This window comes from Cupressus sempervirens, chromosome 5 (genome assembly GCF_028749045.1).
Source record: "Cupressus sempervirens isolate cs-2001-9-10 chromosome 5, ASM2874904v1, whole genome shotgun sequence".
Lineage (NCBI taxonomy): Eukaryota > Viridiplantae > Streptophyta > Pinopsida > Cupressales > Cupressaceae > Cupressus > Cupressus sempervirens.
The window spans coordinates 421,388,391-421,404,331 of record NC_143122.1 but is presented as its reverse complement, the minus strand read 5'-3'; the positions used below and the strand labels follow the sequence as shown (position 1 = coordinate 421,404,331).

The 15,941-nt window shown below is 35.8% G+C and overlaps 1 protein-coding gene across 7 annotated transcripts in view; it reads left to right on the top strand.

The window, feature by feature from the left end:
- LOC149556578 (putative LRR receptor-like serine/threonine-protein kinase At1g06840) overlaps nucleotides 1-15,941 on the top strand; it is a 269,227-nt gene that overhangs the window by 81,615 nt on the left and 171,671 nt on the right. Inside the window, exon 1 of one of the 7 annotated variants that reach the window (XM_089830967.1) lies at nucleotides 6,669-7,162. The exons of the other annotated variants lie outside the window; for them this stretch is intronic. The gene's annotated coding sequence lies outside the window, so the exon portion shown is untranslated. Of the gene's footprint in view, nucleotides 1-6,668; nucleotides 7,163-15,941 lie in introns of those variants that run through there. 7 annotated transcript variants of the gene reach the window in all.

The window sequence follows — 15,941 nt, the reverse complement described above, 5'->3', positions numbered from 1 at the left end:
AGACTTCAATTTTCTGAATATCTTTCTTTGTGTGTTGCGTGATTCCACAAGATGGCAAGATTCTTGGCTTTGATACTACTATAATATCCCTTTCTGAATATTATACCAAAAACCTGAGATATATACTTGCAGATTTAAATCCGAACAGTAAACCAATATCCAATATAAATTCCAAAATTTAAATTGATTTCTAATCAGTAGATATACATACAATAAAACTCAGAAAAAACTTTGTTTATTCCTCCAATGTTCAGAAAGTGCATATATAAACCAGAAGTTAACTCAGATAACCATCAAATGCGTTATTGTATTTTGCAACAGCAATACAATAACATGCAAATACCCAAATGATCCAATCTTACAAATAGTAAAAGAAAAAGTCAGATTGACAAATGTAGATAAAATTTGTAAGAAGGCTAGGTTTGCGTCCGACCTCCAAAGCTTCTTCAAGGGTTTGCGTCCTTGAAGAAATAACCAACAACTATTTCCAGCTCCTAGATTAATATTTGTTTTAAATATTATATCTTCATATATTCCCATGTGGAGCTTGTTGTACCTTTATCACCTTTCCCAATGTGATGCATGTTCTTTCAAACAACGTGGGATAAATCACCTTTTTGTCCTTTAGTCACTTAAGTGAACATAGTACCTTTTTAAAAATAAAGTGACAAGTTAAACGACTTTAAAAGTCACTTAGCCAGTAAACCATATAATTGTTAGGCATTAAAATAACTGACCAAACGAATTCGAATGAGCACGTGCAGTAGCTCGTTGGAAAGCTCGCGGCGAGACGCTTCCAAACCAACACTGAGATTTAAAGGATACTGAGCTCCGTTTACTTACTAAAAATAGTAAGCATCTGGACAACTTGCCAAAAATTGCTCTAATGGGTCTGAAACTAGAAGTCTCTAGGTCAAATCTCGGTTGGAACCCGTAAAGAACCTTCTCGCCCTCGAAACCTAGGCGAAGTGAGCCGACAACACTGAATTATATTGTCTTAGAAAAAGGGAACATTACGTAAAAGATTTGATTTCTTGTATGGGGATGTGCATTTGATCATGATTTCTTTTGGTCAGTAGTTATTGCTCCTCTGTAATCTCAAGTCTACCTGATTAGAGTTTGAACTCAATGAAATATTAGAGTTATGCCTGAACTCTATAAAAGACAGTTGTAAATATGTTTTAGAGGTTCTTCGCTGCCTGTATGTTGCAACAGTATTATGCTCTGCGACTTTGCCTTTCATTAATGAAATCTCTGTTCCTTACCTTCTCTTGCCATTTTGCTGTCTAGTGCATGTATATGCCTCATAGTAAATGTTTTCTTTCTATTTTCTTAATTTTAAATGTTGTATTCAATCTGTTGGCAATCGTTGCATAAGTGAATATTATCTTTCCTTTCAACGTTTCATCAGTTTCAGACTTGCATGTCGCTTTAGGGAATAGACTGAAGTTAAGTCTAGTGTATTTCGAGTTTTCATTGATGTTTTGTGTAGTTGTAGAGAGAGTTGTGACCATTCAATCTAGGTGCATCACTTTCTTTAGATTAGATTAGGTAGTTTGATTTCATGGATCTCCTTCTCCTTTTTCCTTCAAAGAGTAGATAGGTGCACCCTGATTGTAAGGAAGCCAACCTTCTCCGCAGATTTGACCTCAGAGCACAAGTCCCACACTTGGAGGTCGTTTTCATGTTACACGAGGTCGCTTGAGGGTCATACCTCAAGCAAGGGTGCAGACTTTTGTGTCAATAGTAACTAAAGTTGCCTTTTGGGCTTTGTTAATGTAGAAGTTAGGTAAATCCTAACTTCCTTTCAAAAGGATAGTTATTCTAAGTAGTCACTTAGGTAGTTATTCTAAGTGGTTGTCTTAATTAACTATTGGGTAGTTATCCTATGTAGTTATCTTGGGTAGTTATCCCAAGTAGTTACCTAAAGTAACCACCTAGAGCAGTTATCTTAAGTAGTTACATGAAGTGTTTAGGAAGAAATACTAAATGGTTAGACCTATCATGTCTATATATATGATGCAAATCATTGTAAAGGGGGACTTTTAGGCAAAGGAGGAGACTATGGAGAAATTTCTAGACTTCTATGTTTACACTATGTACATAAGGGTTTTTGATTTTTTATATTTTCAAAGAGATAACAAAGAAAGCATTTATTCGTATGTCTCAAATGTATACATGAGTTGTTATTACCAATTTTTTTCATATGTTAAGTAGGTAATCAGTTTTTGTAAAGGTGAAATTCAATTGTTCTTTTATCTATGTAATTGATGTGATGAAATACATTCATTTCTTGGTATATTGATGTGAATGTACTAGGATGTGAATATACTAGAACAACGTATCTTTGCATTTATCAAGGTATTTCTATTCTTTTGCCATCATTGCATTTTGTGCTAAATGTCATGTCCCCTCTTTAGTTCGACTAGTAGAGTTATGTGAGTTAGCCTATCATGGGGGTCTTGTAGGCTAGTAGCTGTGGATAGAGACTCATACAAGATATTTAGTGATCGAGCTTGACTTTGCAGGTAGTTGGGTGCCAGTTGGGTGCAGTTCCTTGATTTTAGGTGGCATCCCTACATTTTAGGAGGATGTGGCAATTTCGAGATGTGAGGTTCCACGGGACCATTCCATGGTTTTAGTTTTAGGGTGACAAAGTGTGTTCCCTAGTTTCTAGGAGCATCTCTAGATTATAGGAAAGGGATTGCCTATTGACCCATCTCGTCCGGTATGAGTCATAGACAGGTGACATGGTCAGTTTCATGTTTATTTGGTTAGTTTGGGCTTTTAGAGGCAAAATGGGGAATATTTTAATATATTTAAATACTTCCTAAGTTAGCATTTAAATAATTTATAATAAGGCTATTTATATAGCCATTTTGGAGTAATAAGGGGAATATGGCTTCGTTTGATGAGATGTGCCCTTCTGTTATAGCTTGTTGGAAAGGTCTTGAATTATTATAAACTATTTTCGCTATCCGAAGACTTTTTGGTGCTATGAGTTATGACATTTTAATAAAGTAATGTTTTTCCTATAGCCTAGATGCCTCTATTTGGGAAAATGTTATTTTATTATAAAGTGCAAAGTGTAATTCTCATTTAGGATTCGATTTGCACTTGGGAGGAGTTATAAGGAGATGAAGACCTAATTGTTCATTATCTTTTGGCATTTTGAAACTTATGCATTGTGAAATTGCTTTGGAAGGGCGATTTTGTGGCTTGGGATGAAACCCTTAAGTCTGCACTGTTGGGACGCAAACCTCAATAGGTCTTGGTGACTGAAGTTGTATTTCATTGCATTCAGATTGATAGAGGAGGTGGTCGATTTATCTTGGCATTATCATTTGAGTGGAGTAGGGCACTTGCATCTGGGCGGCCAACTTTTGGCAACAGGCGTTTCATTGCAGCAGCTCACATGGGGGTTGGAGGAGGTCTTTTCTTCATCATTGGATGCCATAGCTTCCATTTAGCATTGAACAGTTCATTACAGCAATTTCTTTAGGGTTGAATCATTCTCAAAGCATCTCCATGTAGCTAGTGTTGATCCTTGTTTAAGACAGTATTATATATTAGCAATGCTCCCTTTGACGTTAATATATCAGAGTGCTGGTTGGTTCGGGTATGTACTATTTCAGAATTCAGTAATGATAAAATTTGCAGCATATGTTTACATTTCTTAAGTGTTATTTATTTCCAATTTGTTATGCAATTATTTTATTTTCGAAAAACCCAAAAAAATTGAAAAAACAAGGAAAAGAAAAAAGAAATCAAAATTCAGCTAAGATCATTCAATAGTAAAAAACACTAGTCGTAGATTTAGATTTTGAAACAAAGGGTGATTTCTACGGTCGCCGGAATTGGGAATCTTTCAAAGGTATCAGAGCCTTGATCTTGCCAGAGTGTGAATTTTATTGACACTTCTATGCATCTAGGTAGAACTGAGATAATTTTTTTTTACACGTGTAGGAGAGCTCAACCTCTAGCAAGGGTTTGAAATTGAACAAGAAACTATAATGACAGATGAATAGAGAGGTGCCAAATAGAACCAAACATAGGAGGAAGACAGGGAGATGATGCGAACTCTCATCACTACATTGGGTACCTTGGAATGGATAGAGTTGGATAGACAGGGAGGTACACACGAGACACAGGGACAGAGTAGATCAGTTTCAGTCGCAGGAAGTCAGTATTAGTCATAGATCCCACACATCAGTTGGGAGCTCCCTTCATTCCAACAGAAAGGCACACTCTTGTACACCAGTTAGGGAGAGACCCCTACTTCCGTGGTTTGTACCGGGTGAGAAACTGACATAGGTAGAGCCACCCGAGGTGGGGTTCCAAGATTCAGTTATGGCAGCCATGGATGAGTGGAGAGTCCTACCTTTGGAGGTTAGGGACGCTTTTCCTCTTCCCCAGTATTGTGCACAGTGGAGAGATGCTGCCAGGTTCAGAGGAGACAAGGGCTATAGGCCACAATGTAACAATGACCTTAGTAGAGCTACTGGGAAGATCACATTAGCTACTAGGAAGATCACATTGGCTACCTATGATGGTACCAGTGGTATGAGTGCATGAGCTTGGGTGCACAAGCTGTATATCTATCTATCTTTGAGGCCCATGCCTAAGTGTGATGCTATTCAATTTGCAGTCTTGCATTTAGATGAGGTTGCTTATGACTGATGGCACCATGGATTGGTCACCAAGGATCATGCCATTGTTCACTAAGTGTCTCATTACCCAGTTTGATCGTAATGACATAGAACTCTAGTATAGAGAGTTGGCGCATCTTAGACAGATTGGACATGTAGAGGCATATGTTAATGAGTTCTAGTGTATTGTAGTTATAGTACCTGATATGCCTCAGAGGCAGAGTGTGGTGTTATTTATTGAGGGACTGCAAGATACGCTTAAGCAATTGGTACGTGCTTTCAAGTTGGCCACTCTCAAGGATGCCATTGATTTGACATTGAGATTGGACATCATCCCCACTTCTTATCAGACAGATAAGAAGCCATTCAGAGACTCACGACCTCCACAAAAGGTCAATACCTCATAAAGTAGAGGTGGACCATCAGCTAGACCTCCCAGGATGGACCGGGGGACGAGGAATGATTTTAGAAAGAGGAAGCTATGCTTCTCCTGTAAGGAACCATGGGAGCTCGGACATCGTTGCCTTGGTAAAGGCAAAGTTTATTTGATTGAGGTGACATCCGAGATGTGAGATGAGGAGATTCCTAACACTGATACTAAGGATAGTCTGGAGGAGATTGAGCAGGAGCATCCGTAGTTGGAGTTAGACACTTCTGAGAATTGGCATTAGTTAAGGCGACTATGGCTACTCTATCTAGTTATCCTAGATTTCATGCATTTCATCTGAAAGGAACACTTCAGGGCCAGTGGGTTATGATCTTGGTAGACATAGGTGCCATGGACAATTTTATTGATCATAAATTAGTGGATAGGCGTGGCTTGCAGTATGAGGTGTTTGCTGGTTTTGGGGTGAAGGTTGCAGATGGCGCAGTATTGGGCTGTACTAGGAGGATTCCTCAGCTTAGCATTCAGATGGGGGATTATACCTTGACAAATGATTTCTATGTACTCCCACTAGAGGATTATGATGTGGTTTTGGGCATACAGTGGTTACAAGGTATTGGATGGTATATTATTGACCACCGCTGTATGCAGTAAGAGTTCCTTTCTAGAGGGAAGAAGAGTATCTTAAGGGCAGCATTAGATGGTGGACCTAGGGAGGTGTCTTTGTCACGATCCCTATACTGCTCATTTGTTGCAATTCCAATAAATAATTTGTTAAAGTATGATGTGACCTTAATATCAAATTTTATTTAAAATGTAATTCCTTGTGATTTATTTATCAAGTTTTATTTAAAATATTTAATGTGTTTTCTTTAGAGATAAATTACTTAAAATTCTCATAAATATTTAATGTGTTTTCTTTAGAGATAAATTACTTCAAATTCTCATAAATATTTAATGTGTTTTCTTTAGAGGTAATTTAATTAAACAAATTTGCAATTATTTAAATGAATATTTAATTGGATCTCGAAGAAGGTAATTGGTTGGAGTAATTTTTGCGATTATTTAATGAAATTGATTTTTTTAACTCGGAAGTCATTTTTATTTATTTAATTATTAGTAAATTTTTATTTTAAATGTTATTTAAATAAAGTGAATTATTTATTTATTTTTTTCTAAGCAAATTAATTAATCATATATATATTTTACTAAAGTATTAACCGAGAAAATTTCTTAGAAGTTGAATTCAAACAATTATAAAAAAAAATAATACATTTACAAATAAATAATTTCTAAATTTTAAAAAAACTAATTATTTAACTAATTATTAAATATAATTTTTGAACCCATCAATAAAGGTCGAGGGTAATAAACAAATTATTAAACACTCTCATTTTACTACCTATGTCCAAATTACCTTAGCCAAATTTAAAAAAATATATATATATATATATATATATATATATATATATAATGCTTTAATTGGCTATGAAGCAAAAATAACTCATATGGATATTAAAGACAAAAAAAATACTCTATAAAACAAACTTTATAAAAAAATATAATAATCAAACCTTTGTGTAATAGCATCCAACGCATTTACATATATAAATTCATTTCCTTGCAAAAAAAACAAAAGGGAGAAACATACGTATCTATTGGGAGGAGATTGGAGAATGTTCTTCAGCATTGGGAAGAGATGAGACGTGTCTAGATTTGGACTGGAGGGAAAAACGTTGCAGGCCATGAATGGAGGGAAAAGAGGCAGTAGAAACGTGGAAGCTTGGGTAATAAGCAAATCGAATTTGGACTGATCCAAAGGAGTGCAGCATTTATGAGAAGAGAGTCCGGCCCTAGGGTTTTTGCCGACAAAACAACTAGAATAAAAGAGGAGAGTGCGTCCTCTTGATGTTTATGAGGGGATACTTGCCCGGAAATCTCAGAAATGGGGAAAGACTGAACCTTATTTAGTGCTCTTCTCCACTGACTCTTTCAAGGGGAATCATAGCTACATACAGAAATAGCAGCGAGAAGGAGAACACCATTATATTAGAGGGTAGCAGTTTGGTATCACAGTAACAAAATTTCTGGCTGTTTTTCCTCACCTCAATTCTCTCAGCCAAACCAGGTATGTTGAAAATTTATTTCAGGAAATATTTCTTTCAGTTTCATCTTGGTTGTTTATGGAGGTTGTTGCATAAGATAATAGAAATAGAAAAAAAATACTAGGATTAAAAGATACAAGTGGCAAGTTTAGATTTACAGCTGGTAGATGTTAAAGAAAACTTATTTTTTTGCTTTCTTATTGTAGTGTTACAGTTGAATACATCTTTGGGGTAGAGTTATTTTAGTTAGCCTGCCATGTCTACACCATTCCTGTTACACACATGGGATATATTGTGATCATGTTAAAAAAATCTGGAAAAGTATTTTGTTTCCCATATCTATTAAATCTGAGCTATTTATTTTGAATTTGATTGATGTAAAGTTTTGGAAATAATCCTAGTTAGTCTGGACTAGTCTAAAAGTAATTTTGGTACTAAATGACTGTCAATTGTTTGATAGAAAGTCTTGATATTAAAAATGAATTGCTGAATGACTGTCAGTTGTTTGATAGAAAGTCTTATTACTAAAAATGAATTGCTGAATGACTGTCAATTGTTTGATAGAAAGTCTTAATATTAAAAATGATTTGCTGGGAATTATAATGCAAGTTTTATGAACTTCTATATCTGTATTGTCTTGAACTAGCTTGCTAGAAACGTCTTGCAACCAATACTCTTAAAAAAAGGATTGATACAGAATGGAAGTTAATATGCTTGCTGCAGTAAATTTTAAAAATAATAACCAGGGAATCTCTCTTGGTTATCTCTACAGATAGCATAGTAGTCTGCAGTAAACCTTATTTCTGCAAATAGAATTAATAGTTTTCTGTAAATCTTAAAAAGAAACGCTATGAACAAATATATATTTAGTATTGCGTTCTCTTCTTAATATGGAATGCCTCCACACCCATGCTTATCGAGTGCTATGGTATTTTCTTGGGTTTTCTATGTGAACCAGTGGCTGGTAAAAAGATGTTTAGCTACTAAATAAATGTAAAACTAAACGATAAACATTGTCGTTTTGTGCAAGAACTCAGAACCTATTTGCAGTATGGGCATAGTACGTTATCTTCAGCATTGTATATTACAGCTGTTGGGTAGTTTTTATAATAGATGTAAGTATATGATGTTTTTAAATTGAATTGGCCTAAAAAAAAATAAGTTTATTGGATTATGTACTCATATACAGTAGTGACCCCCTTCTATCATAATCGTACTAGCTCACCCACAACCTAAGGGAACGTAGTATGTATGGTAGCTAATCAGTTACCCTAATTAGGAAGACATACAACAAATAACCAAGTGAGAGACTAAGGTACATACACATAGGTGAACATTATACATGGACAAACTAAAACTCTAAAAGCTAGTTTTGTGCATAATATAGTGGATGTTTAGGATTGCCACCTGATTCGCCTTAGTAGGTGTATGACGGTGAAGAACTATGCGGAAACGAAGAAAGCCCCACAAGGGTCATCTCCATGGTAGTTACATCAAACTTAGTACAAATAGAACTACATATCGGTAGCGAGTGCGTGTTCCATTGATATCTTGATCCCGTGGATATGGGTATGTAGGCAACCTGGAAGGTGAAGAATACCTCCTGAGCACATATACTTTGGACATAGGTGTTGTGGTTACTTATCCCTCGTTAAATTATAATTTATTCCAAAGCTTAAATAAATAAATAAACTTGGTAACAAAAATTAAAGTTCCTCAGGAAGGTACCTATACCTGGCCGAATGCCTGAAACTCAAGAAGGGGTATAGGACTTAGTAATTTCTCGGTGGTCTTACACCTGGCTAAAGGCCCAAAATCCAAGGAAAGGTGTGGATCTATTGGTAATGATAAACCTTGCAAAGAACCTTGGCTCAGTTCTAGGCAGACTGTGTAACTTCTTGCAAGCCACCTAGACTCGGATTGGTCCCGAAGAGTGAAAGACTCTAATCAGAGCAATGTTTATTTCTGTCCTCTATAATGATCCATCTTAGTAAGATGGAGGTACGGATTCTAGGTTACTTGTTATTGTTAACCTACCCTGTAGAGGTAGAGGTATGACCCGAGAAGGCCGCTTATGTGTTCATCGGGTTCCCATCCCGGATGGATGGAGGTATGGAATCACAGTCACTTACTTGTTAGCCTACCCCGTATGAGTAGAGGTATGACCAAAGATGGCCGCTTAAAATGCTTAAGTACCTATCTCAGTGAGATAGAACATTAGCCCAATAGACTGACTAGATGGCCCATGACAGAAGAGTCCAGATTGGCTAATTAATACTGAGTCCTACATGGACAATGTGAGGATGAAAATCCCCTGAGCAACCTAGTTTAAAAAAAAAAAGTCTTCTCGTAGGATTGAGACTATCATTAGACACGATGACGTGATTTGGGCTACACATTGTTATGTGAAGTCCAAGATGCCTACACCTTAGGATGGTAGGGCATTTCATGTTGATATACCATTAGTGATGGATCGGCATGGTCGAGTGTTTGGTGATATACCCCCGGGTGTACCTCCTAATAGAGGATTTGAGCATGGGATAGAGATGGAGGATGGAGCTAAGCCAGTAATCATCACTCCATATCGTCATCCTAGAGCATACAAGGATGAGATTGCAATGACCATTCATGAGTTGTTAGACATGGGGTTCATTTGCCCTAACTCTAGTCCTTTTGCTTCTTCTGTGGTATTGGTTAAGAAGAAGGACGAGACTCTGTGCATGTGTATAGATTATAGGACCTTGAACAAGAAGACAATAAAAAATAGATATCCCATTCCATGCATTGATGAGTTGTTGGATGAGCTTCATAGAGCTATCTACTTCTCTAAGATTGATCTTCGTTCAGGCTATTATCCTATAGGTATGCGGGATGAGGACGTACATAAGACTGCATTCTGTTGTCACTATGGGCATTATGAGTTCTTGGTGATGCCTTTTGGTCTCACAAATGCACGGGCCACTTTCCAATCATGTATGAACCATATCTTCAACAAACAGTTGAGCAAATTGGTTCTAGTGTTTTTCGATAATATCTTGATCTATAGTTGTACTTGGGAGGATCATCTCAGACACCTAGAGGAGGTACTTAGCATCATGGAGAGTCAGTCTCTATTTGCTAAGCTATCCAAATGTGAGTTTGGACTCAGTGAGATTTATATTTGGGCCATGTAATTAGTAGTGACAGAGTGAAGGTGCATGAGGAGAAAATCCAGGCAATTTGGGATTGGCCCTATCTTGGGAATATTATTGAGTTATGTGGATTCCTTGGTTTATGAGCATATTATTGGAGGTTCGTGAGGGGATTCTCTCAAGATAGATCTCACGAAGAAGGGAGCCTTTGGATGGACAGAGCAGGCACATGAAGTCTTTGACTGACTTAAGAAGGTTATGAGCACATGTCCAGTTTTAGCACTCCTTGATTTCTCGCAGCATTTTGTACTTGAGTGTGATGCTTTAGGTGAGGGTATAGGGGCTGTTTTGGTGCAGAATAGACATACCATTGCCTACGAGATAGGAAGCTGTGTGATAATGAGAGGTTGCATTCTACTTTTGATAAGGAAATGTTGTCTATTATGCATGCATTAGTCAAATTCAGACAATATCTTGTTGGCAACAAATTCGTGGTAAGAACTGACCAAAATATTCTGAAATATTTCCTTAATAAAAAAAAGTTTAATGATCATCAACAAAAGTGGGTAATCAAAATTCAAGCCTATGATTTTGACACAAAATTTATTAAGGGGAAGAATACTGTTGCTGATGCACTTTCTAGGGAACCTTCACTTGCTGCCTTAGGGTGAGATTTCAGCAGATTGGAAGGCTCAATTTTTAGTTGAGTATTCCAAAAATCAGCAATGCTTGTGAGATCGTGGATGGATTGTATAGGATAATAAATATAGGGCGATTGATGATGTCATCTACTACAAAAACAAAGTCTACCTTGGTCCTAAATCACAGTTAAAGGGACAAATTTTGCATGCTCTCCATGATACTCCTATAGCAGGGCACCCCAGTTATGGTAAGACATATAGAGCGGTACGGGAGAGATTCTCTTGGAAGTGTCTCAAAGGTGATGTCTTACGCCGTGTTCGTGAATGCATGACTTGCCAGTAGAACAAGACAAAGCATACTTTCCTGGCTGGTTTGCTGCAGCCCTTGCCTATATCGGAACAAAAGTGGACTAGAATCTCTATGGACTTCATTACAAGTCTTCCTCGAGTGTAGGGGAAGGATTGTATTTATGTTGTGGTGGATAGGTTGACTAAATATGTCCACTTCTTTCCAATTGCAGCTGATTTAACATCCCAGGTAGCTGAGCTATTCTTCAAGGAGGTGTTCAAACTCCATGGTCTCCCTAAGACCATAGTGAGTGACAAGGACAACTGATTCTTGAGTTCCTTTTGGCAGGAACTTTTCAGGCTCACAGGCATAGAGTTGACACCTAGTACTAGCTACCGCCCTCAGATGGATGTGAAAACAGAGATAGTAAATGGATTGAGGGGTATCTGCGTAACTATTTGTGGGGGTAGAAAAAGGCATGGGTGCATTGGTTGTATTTGGGCGAGTATTATTATAATACTATGCATCACATGTCTATTGATACGTCTCCTTTCAGAGTTCTTTATGGCTACAATGCATTATCTTTTGTTGATCTGGCTTTGAGTGACATTTGAGTTCCTTTGGCACATGATTGGTTACAGGGGAACCAGGATATCATGAGTTCTCTCAGGGAGAACTTAAAACATGCACAGAATCAGTAGAAGATGTACATTGATTGACATAGGACCGAGAGGGTATTTGAGGTGGATGACATGGTTTTCCCATGCTTATAGCCCTACTGACAGAACAACTTTAAAGGGGGAGGAGCTGAGAAGCTCAAAACTCGTTTTTACGGACCTTACAGAGTTCTTAGGCGAGTTGGAGAGGTTGCTTATGAGGTTGAGTTACCACCTGATAGTAGGATTCATAATGTGTTCCATGTATGATGCCTGAAGAAGGCACTGGGGCAACATATTATAGCATCACTTGATTTACCTCCCTTGGATGAGGAAGGTAAGTTGACTTTGGTTCCTGAGGAGATTCTTGAGGTGAGAGAACGATGACTGAGAAGCAGGGTGATTTGGGAGTATTTGGTATGCTTGAGAGGTCTACCCATAGAGGATACCACTTGGGAGGGTAAATCCATTTTGCAACACTTAGCATTGTAGTTGCTTATGGGCAAGCATCTCTAAAAAGGGAGGATTGTCATGTCCCCTCTTTAGTTTGATCAGCATAGTTATGTGAGTTAACCTATCATGGGGGTCTCGTAGGCTAGCAGTTGTGGATAGAGTCTCATATAGAATATTCAGTGATTGGGCTTGACTTTACAGGTAATTAGGAGCTAGTTGGGTGCAGTTCTTTGATTTTAGGGGGTATCCATACATTTTAGGAGGATGTGGCAATTTTGAGATGTGAGGTTCCATGAGACCATTCCATGGTTTAAGTTTTAGGATGACAAGGTGTGTTCCTTAGTTTCTTGGAGTATCCCTAGATTATAGGGAAGGGGCTGTCTGTTGACCCATCTCGTTCGGTATGAGTCATATACAGGTGACATGGTCAGTTTCATGTTTATTTGGTTGGTTTGGGCTTTTAGAGGCAAAATGAGGAATATTTTAATATATTTAAATACTTCCTAAGTTAGCATTTAAATAATTTATAATAAGGCTATTTGTATAGCCATTTCAGAGTGATAAGGGGAATATGGCTTCGTTTGATCAGATGTGCGCTTGTGTTATAGCTTGTTGGAAAGGTCTTGAATTATTATAAACTATTTTCACTATCTGAGACTTTTGGTGCTATGAGTTATGACATTTTAATAAAGTAATGTTTTTCCTATAGCCTGGACGCCTTTATTTGGGAAAATTTTATTTTATTATAATGTGCAAAGTGTAATTCTCATTTAGGATTTGATTTGCACTTGGGAGGAGTTATAAGGAGATGGAGACTTAATTGTTCATTATCTTTTCGCATTTTGAAACTTATGCTTTATGAAATTGCTCTGAAAGGGCAATTTTGTGACTTGGGACGAAACTCTCAAGTTTGGACTGTTGGGACACAAACCTCAACAGGTCTTGGTGATTGGAGTTGTATTTCATTGCATTCAAATTGACACAGGAGGTGGTCGATTTATCTTCGCATTATCATTTGAGTGGAGTAGGGCACTTGTAGTTGGGCGGCCAGCTTTTGGCAACAGGCGTTTCATTGTAGCAGCTCACATGGGGTTGGAGAAGGTCTTTTCTTCATCATTGGATGCCATAGCTTCCCTTTGGCATTGGATGGTTCATTGCAACAATTTATTTAGGGTTGAATCATTCTCAAAACATCTCCATGTAGCTGGTGTTGATCCTTGTTTAAGACTATTGTATATTGGCAGTGATCTCTTTGAAGTTAATATATTAGGTTGCTGGTTGGTTTGTGTATGTACTATTTCAGAATTCAATAATGATAAAATTTGTAGTATATGCTTATTTATTTCCTATTTATTATGCAATTATTTTATTTCCAAAAAAACCCCAAAAATTGAAAAAACAAGGAAAAGAAAAAAGAAATCAAAATTCAGTTAAGATCATTCAATGGTAACAAACACTAGTAGATTCAAATTTTGAAACAAAGGGTAATTTCTACGGTTATCGGAATTGAGAATCTTTCATTAAATACCCCTTTGTAATCATTATCTGTCTAGAAACTCAAATAGTATTCGTCTGTTTACTTTTGGAATTCTATTGTCTATTTTGTTTAGTTTTTCCTTCTTTCATTTTTGTACTCTCAGGTAAAAAATACATTAAAACTACAAATACCCTCATCATACAAGGGCCCTGCAACTCTCAAATTTAATGTAAGATTGTGATCGGATTTCAATCTTTCCAACTATTGGTAGAGTTGTCAATACTCATAGGGCAGACAAGGTCACTTTTGAAGAAGCACTCGAAGTGACAAATCTGTTTGCCAATAATTATAAAAACTACTTTTGTCATGTCCCTTTTTAAAATAGAGTTATAATAATAATTAAAAAATACAATATTATTGAATAAATAATGATAATAAAATCATATACCAAAAAATAACATTGAAATATAAAAATAAGAAATAATATAATACTATTATTATAATATAAATAATAACATATAGGCAAGAGCCTATGTGTAATGGTCCCATTTTTTAGGTCATAATAATTGCCAATTAGAACTTTGTACTATAGGATCATTAAACATATTATTGAATTTGAATTATAATCAAATAGATCCAATTTAATTTCTTATGTAAAAATCCTTTTACTTACTCTAGTTACTAAGGTCATTCTTAGATGGTAGATTTACTATGCGAAGGTCGCGTGAAACAGATTACATGTAGTGTCCTTCAAGGCCTAACCCTATAATTGGAATAATCTTCCATGTGCCCGAAATTACTCTGCCTTTGCTTTCCACCAACTCCCTAACTTAAAATAGCTGAGTACAATTTAAAGAATGAAATTTTCATATTGAAACAAATATAAATTTAGTTCCTTGAGTTTTCAAATTCTTATAATATTCAACTTATATATATACATCCATTACATGTATAAGTATATTATATATGTACATTAAAAAATAATTATAATGCTTGTATGATTTTAATAATCACTATATAAAATGAATTTACTTATAATAATACTAATATATATATATATACCTACTAAATTAAAAAGCAAAATAACTTTTGAAATATTTTTAGTTTATTACTTATTTCTTTATTTCCTCCACGTTTCATATCTTCTCTAATTTCTTTTTGGTCCCTTTCCTTTTCATATCTACATATAGATCTTCCAATACCTTTATGGTATTAAAGCATACTATTATAATTATGGCTTTTTGCCACTTCTCACGTATAAGCATAAATGTGTTTTTAAGGACATTTTCTGGTTTGTCCTTCTCCTATATGTCTCCCTTATATTTCTAATGTGTAAAAATGGGTCAAGCCATTAACGGGATCCTGTTCTATTCTGTGTTTATAATTGTGTTTTTTCTATAAAAACTTTTCGATGTCTTTGTCTGTCCCAAAGGGGTTTCAAAAAGTAATCGAAATATTTGCTCGTCAACTTAAATGGCACCTTGAAATATATTAACTTCAATTGTTTGAATACTATATTTGGTCGGGCCAATCTAATTTGTCCATTGATTGATGGTGATTTATAACAAGAGATGCGATGCGTCATAGTTCCTGCCTAACGCATAATGGTTGTAGAGGTGTAGATGAGTGAGAATCTAAATTAACATTGTGAATGCATTAATTTTTGCCTAGAAATGCACTTGTGATCTGATAGGATTGCTCATATTTTGTTGTTAAATTCTCGTCTTAGAAATGCACTTGTGATTTGATAGGATGACTCATATTTTTTATCATTAGCACTGGGCAAAAACTAGGATAGAGATATAGATAGAGATAAATAACAGTATAAAACAATAAAAACATAAACATATATGCAGAAGGGGAAAAAAAAGATAGATAATATAGAGGAGGAAGAGGAAGAGAGATAAAATATTAAGATAGTGATACCAACATAAGTTGTGTGTGCGAGAGAGAGAGAGAGAATTAAAGATAATTATTTTTCTTAATAAAACAAATAGTTAAAATAAAATCATGGTTATAATAAAAAATAAAAATATATTATATTTTAATTAATGAAATTAAGAATTTAATTTTTATATTAAAACTCACATTTCTATAAGAAAAAATGAAATGTATTGAAATATAAAAATATTTTATAAGTAGAACTAATTGTTTA